Genomic DNA, 12672 nt, shown 5'->3' with positions numbered 1-12672 from the left:
TCCTATCTGCGGTGATATATTTGGTCCCTATTTTAATCAAATTACAGCAGGAACTGATTGATGCAAACTTCATGCTGTAATTACACCTTGCTACCAGTGATGGTGCTGCAGTGCTTCCACTGGCAAGAATGTATAATTACAGCAGAACACGTTTACATGGACAGATTGTACTATATATGCATTTGAATAAGAATTTATAATAGAATAAGTTCACAGGAAATGCATGCAAACTGAAGATTTTCATACATGCAGTCTGATTAGCTTTCACATATGTATATTGAAGACTGTTAGGCACATTGCAGCTCAACTCCATACATATCTGGGTGTGACTATTCCCAGGTTTGTGTTGAGAAAAGGAATTTTTAAAATTGCTCCCACAAAAATACCTGATATCTTTCACAGGCAACCTGACTACACAGTTGAGAATATTCTTCGTGGAAACCAGTTGAGAAGGTGACGTGCTATTACATGGTGGCACGGTGGTTAGAACTGCTGCCTCACAGTGCCAGGAACCTGGCTTCAATTCCCGACTTAGATCACTGTCTGTGCAGAGTCTGCACATTCTGTTTGTGTCTGCCCGGGTCTCCTCCAGGTGCTCTGGTTTCCTTCCACAGTCCGAAACATGTGCTGGTTAAGTGCATTGGCCATGCTAAATTCTCCCTCAGTGTACCCGAACAGGCGCCGGAGTGTGATGACTAGAGGATTTTCACAGTAACTTCATTGCAGTAAGCCTACTTGTGACAATAATAAATAAAGTTTAGCTATTATGTCCTTATTGTTCTCAGTCAATAAAAGTGTAAAAAAAAAGCAATTTTCATGTTCTGATAAATGAAAGTGCGGAATAAAAGGACATAATTTGCAGACATGCAAAATGATAAACTACCCCGTGCTTTCCATATAACTAATAGTTGAGTCAAATCACGCAAAACTAAAAAGAATCAAAGGTTCCAGCTCTTTGTCGTCACTTCATTTGATCTTTTCTCTGTCTTTTTGTTGTCACATTGATTGTCCAATTTCCAGGCCAGCAAAACCACTATTTCCTTCAATTGAATATCAGAAATAAACTCATTGGGGGCGATTCTCCAAAAACCTTTTAAGTACTTTATTGGCAGGAAAACTGGTGTAAATCACAATGGTTTTTTTCCAGTGGGAGTTCACACTTGAACCTCCCATACTCTGTGCACTGCAGAGGTTACAATCATGAATATCATTAAAAGCTTGATGGGCTTTTTCACGCCAGAGTCTGACAGTTCCGGGCCTCTGCGCATATATAGTGACCACAACCCGTCAGCCTGCACTTTACTGGCCAGCCTGATTGTTGGTCAGTCTGGGACCCCTGTAGTGCTGTCCCTCCACTCCCCTCCATGGCATGATTGCGGCCCCCATTATTATTCCCGGGCTAGCCCTGAAGACACTTATCCAGGATTGCCCCGATCTCTCCCTGATCTCCAGTAACCCCCAGAAGTAATAATCACCCCACCCCTCCCACCCCAGCAGACACCTCCAAGGGAGGAAGACTGCCCCCACCCTGGCCAACACCTACCCATGGGAGGCAGAACCCCCGGCTGACCACACCCCGAGGCCACCCGATCAATGGTCTCCCACGAGTCAAGAATGATCCCAATGGCAGAGCTGCAGTGGGACTGCTCACCCCCACCAATCACTCCTAAGTGCTAGCCCATAGGCCCCACCCCCAAGCTCCACCCCCTTGGCACTGCCTGATACCTGGTGGGCTGTGCCAAGGTGCCTCTGGGCATGGACACTTTCCCCCTTGGGAGTGCTGGCACTACCAGGATGATGTGGATGTGCCGGCGTTGGACTGGGGTAAACACAGTAAAAAGTCTGACAACACCAGGTTTTAGTCCAACCGATTTATTTGATAGTAAACTCACAAGCTTTCGAGGTTTCACCTGACGAAGAGGGAAACCTCGAAAGCTTCTGAGTTTACTATCAAATAAATCGGTTGGACTAAAACTTGGTGTTGTCAGACTTTTTACTACCAGGATGCCCATGCCCAGGGACCACCATCTTTCATCACCTTAGCACCTGGGTGGTTTCAATTGTCCCCCCCCCCCCCCCCCCCCCCCCGCCACCCTTCACTCCAGTGGGGTCCCTGAAAATGGGGAGGTAATCTGAACCCTGCCAGAGTGAAATTGTACTGTTGGGGTGGGAGATGCTATTGGGCCTGGAGACTTCAACCCCAGGCCCATTTAAATAACATTAAAATAAGACTTAAATGACTTACCTGCTGGTCCCGCCAGTTTCCAGCATGGACTCAACGGCGCCATATATCCGGCAATCAGAGATACGCGCGCTTCAGGAATGCGTGCGTGAATCCTGCGAATTGGCCACACGTGATTTTCCCAACCTGACGTGGTAAAAAATTGGCACATTGGGATAGGAGAATCACACCCCATTGTCTTTTCATCTCTGGCATACAACCAGTCTCCATTCACCTGACGAAGAGTTTAACCTCGAAAGCTTGTGAGTTTACTATCAAATAAATCGGTTGGACTTAAACTTGGTGTTGTGAGACTTCTGACTGTGTTTACAACCACTCCCCACCCTCTTCAAACTCTATTCATTTTCCACCAATTCCATTCTCACCCCAGCACCATGCCTTACTGAAATGGATTGTGTGTAACTTTGGTCTTTTATCTGATTAGTAATTGAGCTTTTGACTCCATATGTTGTTCATGACAAAGACTCTCTGCTTTTGTCTCCATCACACCACTCACTTCCATTCCCGCCTCAAACCAACTACATCAGCTTGAATTATATTGAATGTTTCCTCATTGGAATCTCACCCATCATCCCCCCAAATGATGAAGCCCATGCAAACTTCTGCTTCCATATTCTAACCTAGACCAACATCGAATCTTCCATCATCCCTGTACTTGTTAACTTGCATTGCCTCAGTTCCCCACAAGGCTTTTCATTTCTGGTCTCCAACTCCTGTCCTTTTAACCCTCTGAGGACTTAATGCGCCTCTATCTCTGGCCTCTTTCACATTCCCTACTCCATTGACCCACACTTGGTGGCTGTGCCTGCAGCTATCTGGGGGGCCACATTTTGACATTCCCTTCCAAAACCTTTCTGCCTCTCCACTTCTATCTCATACGTTAAGATCCCCCTTTAACTGGCCTATTCCTGCTCCTATTTCTTATGTTTTTCATGTTCTAATCCTACTTTGGTGACCACACTTTTGGTCACCCCTCTTAATAATGAGTCAGTGTCAATCTATTTTCTGATTATGCTTCTGTAAAGCACCATGTGATATTTGTGTACATTAAAGGCACTGTGTAAATGCAGGTTGTTATTAAAACCATGAGCTGTCAAATTAGGCCATCCATCCCCTTGAACCAATCCAGTTCAATCTCGTGTGACCTGTATCTCAGTTGTATTTATCTGTTTTTCCTTCATATTACTTTATAACCTTAGGTAACAAAAATCTATTAATCTATTCTCTCACTAGAGAAAATCATTTCTCTTTATCTAAACTTCCACGTCCCTTATTCATTTTAAACATCTTGGTTTGATCAGTGCTCAACTTTATAATCTAAAGGCAGTACAAACTAAGCTTATGTATTTTATTGATCTCCGTCATGTTAACCTAAAGATTAAACTACAGTTTATTGTCATGCATAAGTGGTCATTTAAAATGCAATATATTGCTGACTGACTGTTTCATTTATTTGTTTATGACTCTCACCCCACTGTGATAATTAAGTTATGCAGGTGCATGTTCAAGAAGATTCACAAGAATTGTAAATGCCCACATTGAGAAAAGTTTTAACTGGAAAAGGACAATGTTTAAGTATTATGTTTTGCAGTATGCTACTCTGTATAAGAGTTAGTAACTAGTAGATTGAAACAAAATAACCCACAGTTGATAGGTTCGAATGATGGACACCACACAGTGAAGCTCAAGTGAAAAAGAGCAATGTTAAGAAATTGAATAGTTCTCTACTATTTGGTACCAAGTCTCACACTATATAATAGAATTTAAAAAAAGAATGGACAAGATGCAGGGTGAATTTTCCTCTACTCTATTTCAATATGCCATATCAAAATTCAGGAAAAGCAACAGTGTGAAATATAAAACTTACAATATCTGTCAGATGCATTGCCAATTTGTATTGAATTTTGCTAGCTTCTGCTCTTTACTCGAATCCACCAAGAATTGTTAACATTATCCTAATCTACAAAAATTTTCATCCTCTCATTCTGAGCCAAGGTTTAAGAACATGAGACAATCAGAAATAAAAGCAGGAGTAGGCCATTCAGCCCTTCAAGCCCACCTCACCATTCAATGAGATCATTGTTGATCTTCTACTTTAGCATCATTTTCTTGCACTGTCCAAGTATACCTTGATGTTTTTAATATGTTTATCAATCTTGTTCTTTGACCTATGTGAACAGAAAGAACACTCAATAGATTCCTAAGGGAACTATTGGAAGTGCTGTCCTTTGGACAAGATATTAAAGCAAGGCACTGTCTGTCTACTCAAATATTGATGGCATTATTTGAAGAAGAGTGCTGAGTTCTCCCTGATCTTCTGGAAAATATTTATCCTGAATAACATCTTTAAAATAGGTTATCTGGTCATTATCTCTTGCTATTTGAGGGACTTTCCTGTGTTCAAATTGGTTTCCATGTTTCCTACTTGATTAAGTGACTAATTTGAAATGGACTTCTTGTCGGAAAGCAGTCTGGAGCATCCTGAGGTTATGAAAGACATTATATAAATCCAAGTTTATCATCTTTTCTTTCAATATTCTCATACACTTCTCCAGATACTTTGAATAAGTGGATGTAAACATCACCTGAGCTACAAATTTGTATGATCGTGGCAAAAAATTGAATTACTTCATGTATATTCGTCATTATTATACTTTCATGACAGATTAAAGGTCTCTGAGACAAGAACTTGTGAATATGTTCATTATTCCTTGAAATATGCAATCTGCTGTAAAAAGCTAAGGTAAAGTTGCCACAGTCCCATGATGATTATAGGCTGTTTTTGAAAAGTTTATTTATTTATTAATCACAAGTAGGCTTACATTAACACTGCAATTAAGTTATTGTGAACATAGAAACATAGAAGATAGGAGCAGGAGGAGGCCATTTATCCCTTGGAACGTGCTCTGCTATTCATCACAATCACGGCTGATCATCCAACTCAATAGCCTAATCCTACTTTCTCCCCATAACCTTTGATCCCATTCACCCCAAGTGCTACATCTCACTGCCTCTTGAATACATTCAATGTTTTGGCATCAACTACTACTTGTGGTAATGAATTCCACAGACTCACCACTCTTTGAGTGAAGAAATGTCTCCTCACCTCTGTCCTAAATGGTCCACCCCGAATCCTCAGACTATGATCCCTGGTCTGGACTCCCCCACCATCAGGAAAATCCTCCCTGCATCTACCCTGTATAGTCCTGTTAGCATTTTATAAGTTTCTACGCAATCCCTTCTCAGTTGCCTGAATTCCAGCGAAAACAAACCTAACCTAGTCAATCTCTCCTCACACTTTAGTCCCGCCATTCCTGGAATTTTGAAAATCCCTTAGTTGCCACACTCCAGCACCTTATCAGGTTCACCGAGGGAGAATGAAGAATGGCCAACCCACCTAACCTCTCTTTCAGTGTAGGTGAACAGGCACTGGAGTGTGGTGACTGGGGAATTTTCATAGTAGTTCTTAAAGTTTATTTATTATTGTCACATGTAGGCTTACATTCATACTGCAGTGAAGTTACTGTGAAACCGGAGCAACCTCAGGAAACCTACACAGGTGCAGGGAGAAGGTACAAATTTCACAGTGACCCAAACTGGGAATCGAACCTGGGTCACAGGCACTGTGAGACAGCAGTGCGAGCCACTGTGCTACCCAACAAAGTAATTTCAGTGAAGCGTTAATGAAGGGGATTACCGACTGGTGATGATTTAACCCGAGAATCACCATACCTCAGGCAGGGACAAGGTTGAAAAGACAGGGCCTTATTGAATAATCTCAGCCAGTACAAAAATTGAATCTATGCTGTTTGCATGTTTCTGCATCCCTACCCAGCTGTCCAACCAACTAAACCAAACTGACCGATCTTCTGAATGATATTACTGAATGAGAATTGTAAGTATTTGTGGCTGGCATTAGAGCAAAATGGAAAGATGATTTTATTGAAAGCATAACAAAGTTATTTTGATTGTGTGCTGTTAATATCTTTGGGAGAAAAGGTAGTTGATTTTAGGTGGACCTCAATACTTTGTGCCATTCCCAAAGTTTCACGTAAGTAAACTTAAAAAGTGTTCCAAAGAGGTGAAGGGTATTCTCTTTTAATTTGAGTGTCACAATTTTGACAAAATAATAACATTTTTCAAAAGTTGTTAGCTGAACGTGTATCTGAAAATATTGTGCTACAGCCTTAAAAGCTCTCCATTGTATAACATGTCCTGTTTACAAACCAGTTCCAAAACTCTGTGACTGTCTGAATCCTGTTTGCTGTGTTTTGCCAATAAATATAATAAACATGATACAACATCATGTGGCTGGCATCTTGGCAGGCTTGGCATCTTGTTTGCATGGTAACAAATATATGCACCAAAGTAAAGGTGCAAAGATGACTCCATTAGTGCCTATATAAACCCAAACAAACAAGATCGGAAAGGTCATTGTAGTTCATTCAAGGCGCTTAAAAATAGGATTTCTGTGTAATATATTCAGATTAGCTTAATTATTTTAAAGAAATTTATGATTCCTCAGAAAAGGAAGCCACCAGTGTTCATATGTAAAGTTTATTTATTAGTCACAAGTAGGCTTACATTAACACTGTAATGAAGTTACTGAGAAAATCCCCGAGTCACCACACTGTGGCACCTGTACAGAGAAGGGAGAATTTAGCATGGCCAATGCTCCTAACCAGCACTTCTTTGGACTGTGGGAGGAAACCAGAGTACCCAAGAGGAACCCACACAGGCGCCAGGAGAATGTGCAGACTCCACGCAGACAATGATCAAATCAGGAATTGAACCGCAGTCCCTGCCACGGTAAAGTAGTAGTGCTAATCATTGTGCCACCATGCTGTCTATGTGGGAAGGCCTGCACAACTCTCAGAATTGGGCTGATGAGAGGCAAGTAACAAAGCCAGGCAATGACTATCTCCAACAAGACAGAATCCAATCATCTCCCCTTGTCATTCAATAACATTACAATTGTATCTACTATCAACATCCAGGGGTGTCCCATTGATCAGAAACTGAACTATGCCAGCTGTATGAATACAGTAGCTATAACAGCAAGTGAGGCGCTGGGAATTCTGTGGCAACCAGCTGACCATCTGACTCCCCAAAGCCTGTCCACCCACAAAACACAAGTCAGGAATGTGATGGAATACTCTCTACTTGCCTGGATAAGTACAGCTCCAACAATACTCAGGAAGCTTGCCACCATCCAGGACAATGCAGCCTGTTTGAGTGGTACCCAATTTTCCACCTTAAACATTTACTCCCTCCGACATTGTTACACAGTGGTAGCAGTGTGTACCTTCTACAAGATGTCCTGTAGGAACTCAGCAAGACTCCTTAGACAGCACCTTCTGAATCCACAACCTCTACCCATCCCGAAGGACTGATACCTGGGACTGCATCCTGCAAGTTCCCCTCCAAGCCACTCACCACTCCGATTTGGAAATATATCGCTGCTTCTTCACTGTGACTGGGTTCCCTTCCTAACAGCACTGTGGATGTATCCACACCTTAGTGACTGCAGTGTTTCAAGAAGTTGGCTCATCACCACCTTCTCAAGAGAAATTAAGGTCTGGCAATAAATGCTGGTCTAGCCAGTGACAACCACATCCCCCATGAAGGAATAAATTTTCAATCAATATATTACTCCCAAAATGGTGTGACGTATTTTAAAAGGATGTGAAGTGACTGATTTCTAGTCAAATGGTGCAATTGAGTGACAATGGGAACTGGCACTTGAAAGATCCAATCATTTTCTTTTCAATATCAGCCTGGCCCACCCCATTAGCTTAAATATCATTTAATCATCGGACACATCAATGTGAGAGGAGGAAGACAGTGATGTGCCTGTCTTAATCAATTGCAATCAGATTTTTAAATATGTTTTTTAATTATTCAAAGGGATTTACAAAATGTATCACTTAGTCTCCTGAATGAAGAAGGCAGCAAAGAAAGATGAATGGCTCCAGTGGGAAATTATTTTTCTCAAAAGGAAAGGATTTTATGTGGGCAGCATGATGGCACAGTGGTTAGTTGCTAACTCAAAGCACCAGGGACCTGGGTTCAATTCTTGACTTGGATCACCATCTGTGTGAAGTCTGCATGTTCTCCTCATGTCTGCATGGGTTTCCTCCAGGTGCTCCGATTTCCTCCCACAGTCCAAAAGACAAGCTGGTTGGGTGTGTTGTCCATGCTAAATTCTTCCTTAGTGTACCTGAACAGATGGCAGAGTGTGGTGACTAGGGAATTTTCACAGTAAATTGACTGCAGTGTTAATGTAAGCCTACTTGTTATACTAATAAATAAACTTTATCAAATTGTTCGACAATATTTGGTGTGAATTAACTGTGCATGATTCGAATAAACACATCGAATATTTTGCAACTTAACAGCAAAGATAATATAAAAATCATACTGCATCCAATTAATAATAGCGCATTTATTTTACATTGTAATCCTATAACAATAAAGCAAAACATAGCAAAATACTCATCATATAGGTATCTGTGGACAATAGAACAGCAAGTTTTGAGTTTACAAAATAAATTACTGTTTACAATGTCAACTCTATTTTAACTATTTAATAAAATGTTTTGAGTGTATTACATTAACTGCACATGATAGTTAAAATTATAAAAAGTAATATCTCAAGAGATCAGAATTTTGTTATAATGCCTAGCCAAAACCAAATAGGGTTGCTCTATTCTTGATCGCTTCTGTAACTTAGATAATTGTTGACTTTATCGTCTGAAATTTGTAGTCAGTCTTTATTTTATATCTCTGTGCAGTTTTGAGGTATTGAATTCTATGTCTCATCGGACCAATTAGTGTGTCATTTTAGTGACGCAACCAATTGTTCAAATTGCATCAAAAATCAGGCTTGTACTTCTATAAACGTCACCATCAATGATTATACTTTCTGTTTGTGCAAATGCCTATAATGGCTACATTTACAATATAGCAAAGGAGAGGTTAGAGGTGGTGACTGAGTTTTCTGTTCATAGGGACAAAATGTCCAACTTGGTTGGAGACTGAACGATCCTTGAGTGTTCAATAGTTTTGACAAGCAGGGTCACTTATAAAGAACAGTCCAGTGAATTGTATGCTATGGCCTATTTCCCTTCTCTTCCCAGTTGTGTGATTAATTAGAATAAGATATTTTTGCAACCTGCCATTACTACCAATTGGATGCTGAACCATAAGTAGTTGCGTTGATATCTTCTTATACTAGGTAATAAAACAAAAGTTGAAAGAAAGTATTCTGAAATACAAATGTCTACGTTTATTTGACCTGATGTGCTTTCTTCCAAAATATTACAATCCTAACTTGGTTACATTAAAAACAAATATTATTTTGCATATTTGGAGTAATTCTATAACAAGAGAAACAATGATTTGCCAATTCTTTTTCAGAGTTTGGACCCTTGGACTAAATAGTGTTTCAAGTAGGAGGAATATTTCATCCTGATTTTTGGCAATATTCAATTTGTGGTCAATAGCGAAAATGTTTTACTTGCATAATAGTTCTAAAGCCATTCAGCTTGTATGTTTCAGTGTAAAGCTGTGCTATTTAAGACTTCTGTGGAATCAAATTTCACTGGGATTATTTAATGGGCAGAAATCTAAAAAGTTGCCATGTTGTTTCCAGAATGCAGTTTAATTAGAATCATTAATTGGAATTTAATACGAATCAAAATTACTTTGTGCATCAGTTTGGCTTGGTGGTGGTTCTTTTACCCCAGAGTCAGAGCGCCAGTCCAGACTTGAGCACATAAAAATTTGTGCCTGCAGTTTAGTAATGAGTGAAGCAAGTGCTGCATTGTTAGAGCTATTATCTTTGGATGAGTCGTTTAACTTCAGCCTTACCTTCTTATTCAGGTGGACATATTGTGCTGCATAATTTTACCAATGTTCTCAACAACATTCATCCCTGAACCAACATGACAAAAAAAACAATAACTGGTCATTCATTCCAATGGCTTTTGTGGGACTTAGTTGATGAGCAAATTTCCCTACACTCCAATTTAACAAGTAATTCATTGCTTTTATGGTGCTTTGAGGCAACTTGGGTGCATAAGAGGCAATGCAAGTACTTTCTTTTTCTGTTTTGGTTTATTTCAGTAATAGTTCAATTCAACGTGCAAAGATAAAGTAATATCGGCAAGTTAATATAATTTTTCCAGCTGTCCTTTTCAGCTTGAAAAACTAGTGTTAAAGCATTGTAAGTTTTCACTTCCCTGGGCCATATATGCCTGTACCATGAAGCAAAGGGAGGCACATAAAAGGCTTAAATCAATGTTCCAAAGCTTGAGCATATTTCAAATCGTAAAATGAATCTCATCATTCTGCTATTGAACTTATGCACAAATGAGACAAAACAGCAAACCAGCAAAATTCAAACAATCCAGCAAATCTGCCATATAAAAGTAAATGGGAGTGAATTGCTTGGGAGGTAAGTGCATCCTGATTGATTTTCTGTGGCTCTGTTTATGCAGAAATATAAGAAATATTATCCCAGCTGATGTCACTACTGGACAGATAGATCTGCAAGCAAAACCCTGGCTTGATAGATCGTAACTTCCATTTGTTATTTAAGAGACATGATGAACAGAGTCACAGGACTGCTACTTAAATTTTAATAGAAGAATAAAACATTTATTAAACAAGAGAAGATTAACACTACTGCTACACCCCACCTGTATCCTTAGGCATGTACACAGACTTATAAGGATAATACAAATTACCAAAGGTATCTTATTCTCTAATGTTCTCAGCAAGTACACTGTCCATGTAAATAAATAGGCCAACTGTGGTCAGCCGCACCACATTCTGAAACCGTGTGGCTGATGCCACACAATATAACTTCTGTGGATTTCTCATTAAATTCCCCCAGATGCTTATCACTGTTAGCACTGGAATCTGATTTCCACAAAACTCCACTCTCAGAAAAAAAACATGCCTTGGAATCTTCTTCCAAGCAGTGCTTTCCCTTGGATGCCTTCACTAAGGATCCACTTCCAGGATTTTAGTCTCTCTTTCCATTATTCCTCTGCTTTGGATTATCACATGCATTCAAGATTCCATAGTATCTCTCAGGCACCCAGCCATGACAACAGAACACCACTACTTCACAGGCTGTACTTAGACATCATCAAGCTTTTGATTTACCTCTGTTATCTGGTTTCTTACCGTAAATATGGATCAGAGCACTTTCCCTGCATTTTATTTTAACTTCACCCAACAGAAACTTGTTCAGCTTCTTGTTCTTTATTCCTTTAGCTTGATTGTCCTTCTGAGACATACTTTTTGTCCCATTTTCCTGGCTTCTGGGCTTCCTTTTTTTCCCATTGGGATGTCTGTTACCTGCAGCTTCCTTGTCCTGTCCAGCTCCTCCTAGGTCCAACTTAAAATGAAACTCAAAAGTTCTTTCTAGTCTAGGATGTAGCCTAGGCCCATGGTTGCTAAGCAACAACCTAGTTTCACTTTAAACCTGTTTACTTTCATGTGGTTAAATCCTTAAATTACAATGCTTAAAGATTAGTTCATGGGATGTGGGCTTTGCTGGCTAGGCCAGCATTTATTGCCCATCAACCACATTGCTGTGGATCTGGAGTCACATACAGGCCAGACCAGGTATGGACAACAGATTTCCTTCCCTAAAGGACATGTCTGAACCAGATCGGGTTTTATGACAATTAACAATGGTTTCACGGTCATCATTGGACTATTAATTCCAGATTTTTATTGAATTCAAATTTCTCCATTTGTTGTGGTGGGATTAAAGCATTGAGCTTAAAGTTTATTAGTGTCATAAGTAGGCTTACATTAATACTGCAATGAAGTTACTATGAAAATCCCCTAGTCACAACATTCCGGCACCTGTTCGGGTATACTGAGGGAGAATTTAGCATGGCTAATGCACCTAACCAAAACGTCTTTTGGACTGTGGGAGGAACCTGGAGTGCCCGGGGGGGGGGGGGGGGGGGGGGGTGGGAACCTACACAGACATGGGGAGAACATGCAGACTCTGCACAGGCAGTGTGCCAAATTGGGAATCAAACCGGGTTTCTGGTGCTATGAGGCAGCAGTGCTAACCATAGTGCTACCCCATTACTCTGGATTACAAGTCCAGCGGCAACACTACTACACCACAGCCTCCTCAATGCAGGCACAGTTTAAAGGTGACCAAAACCCACAGACATGTAGGCACATTTTGTTTAACATGAAGGTAACTAAAATTTTAACCCTTTCTGAAACAGAAACATAAAACTAAACTTACTTAAAGCAATATCATATTACTAATACCCACAATACTAACACAGATTACTTAAACTACCTCTGTTTCCTGACACTTCCCACAACCATATCTCTGTTTCACTGAACTTTATCAATGGCCTTCCCTGTCTTTGTTGCTCTTCCACTCT

This window comes from Carcharhinus amblyrhynchos, chromosome 9 (assembly GCF_965287045.1).
Source record: "Carcharhinus amblyrhynchos chromosome 9, sCarAmb.v2.hapA, whole genome shotgun sequence".
NCBI classification, from domain to species: Eukaryota; Metazoa; Chordata; class Chondrichthyes; order Carcharhiniformes; family Carcharhinidae; genus Carcharhinus; species Carcharhinus amblyrhynchos.
The sequence above is the reverse complement of the archived record's forward strand: the minus strand, read 5'-3'. Positions refer to the sequence as shown.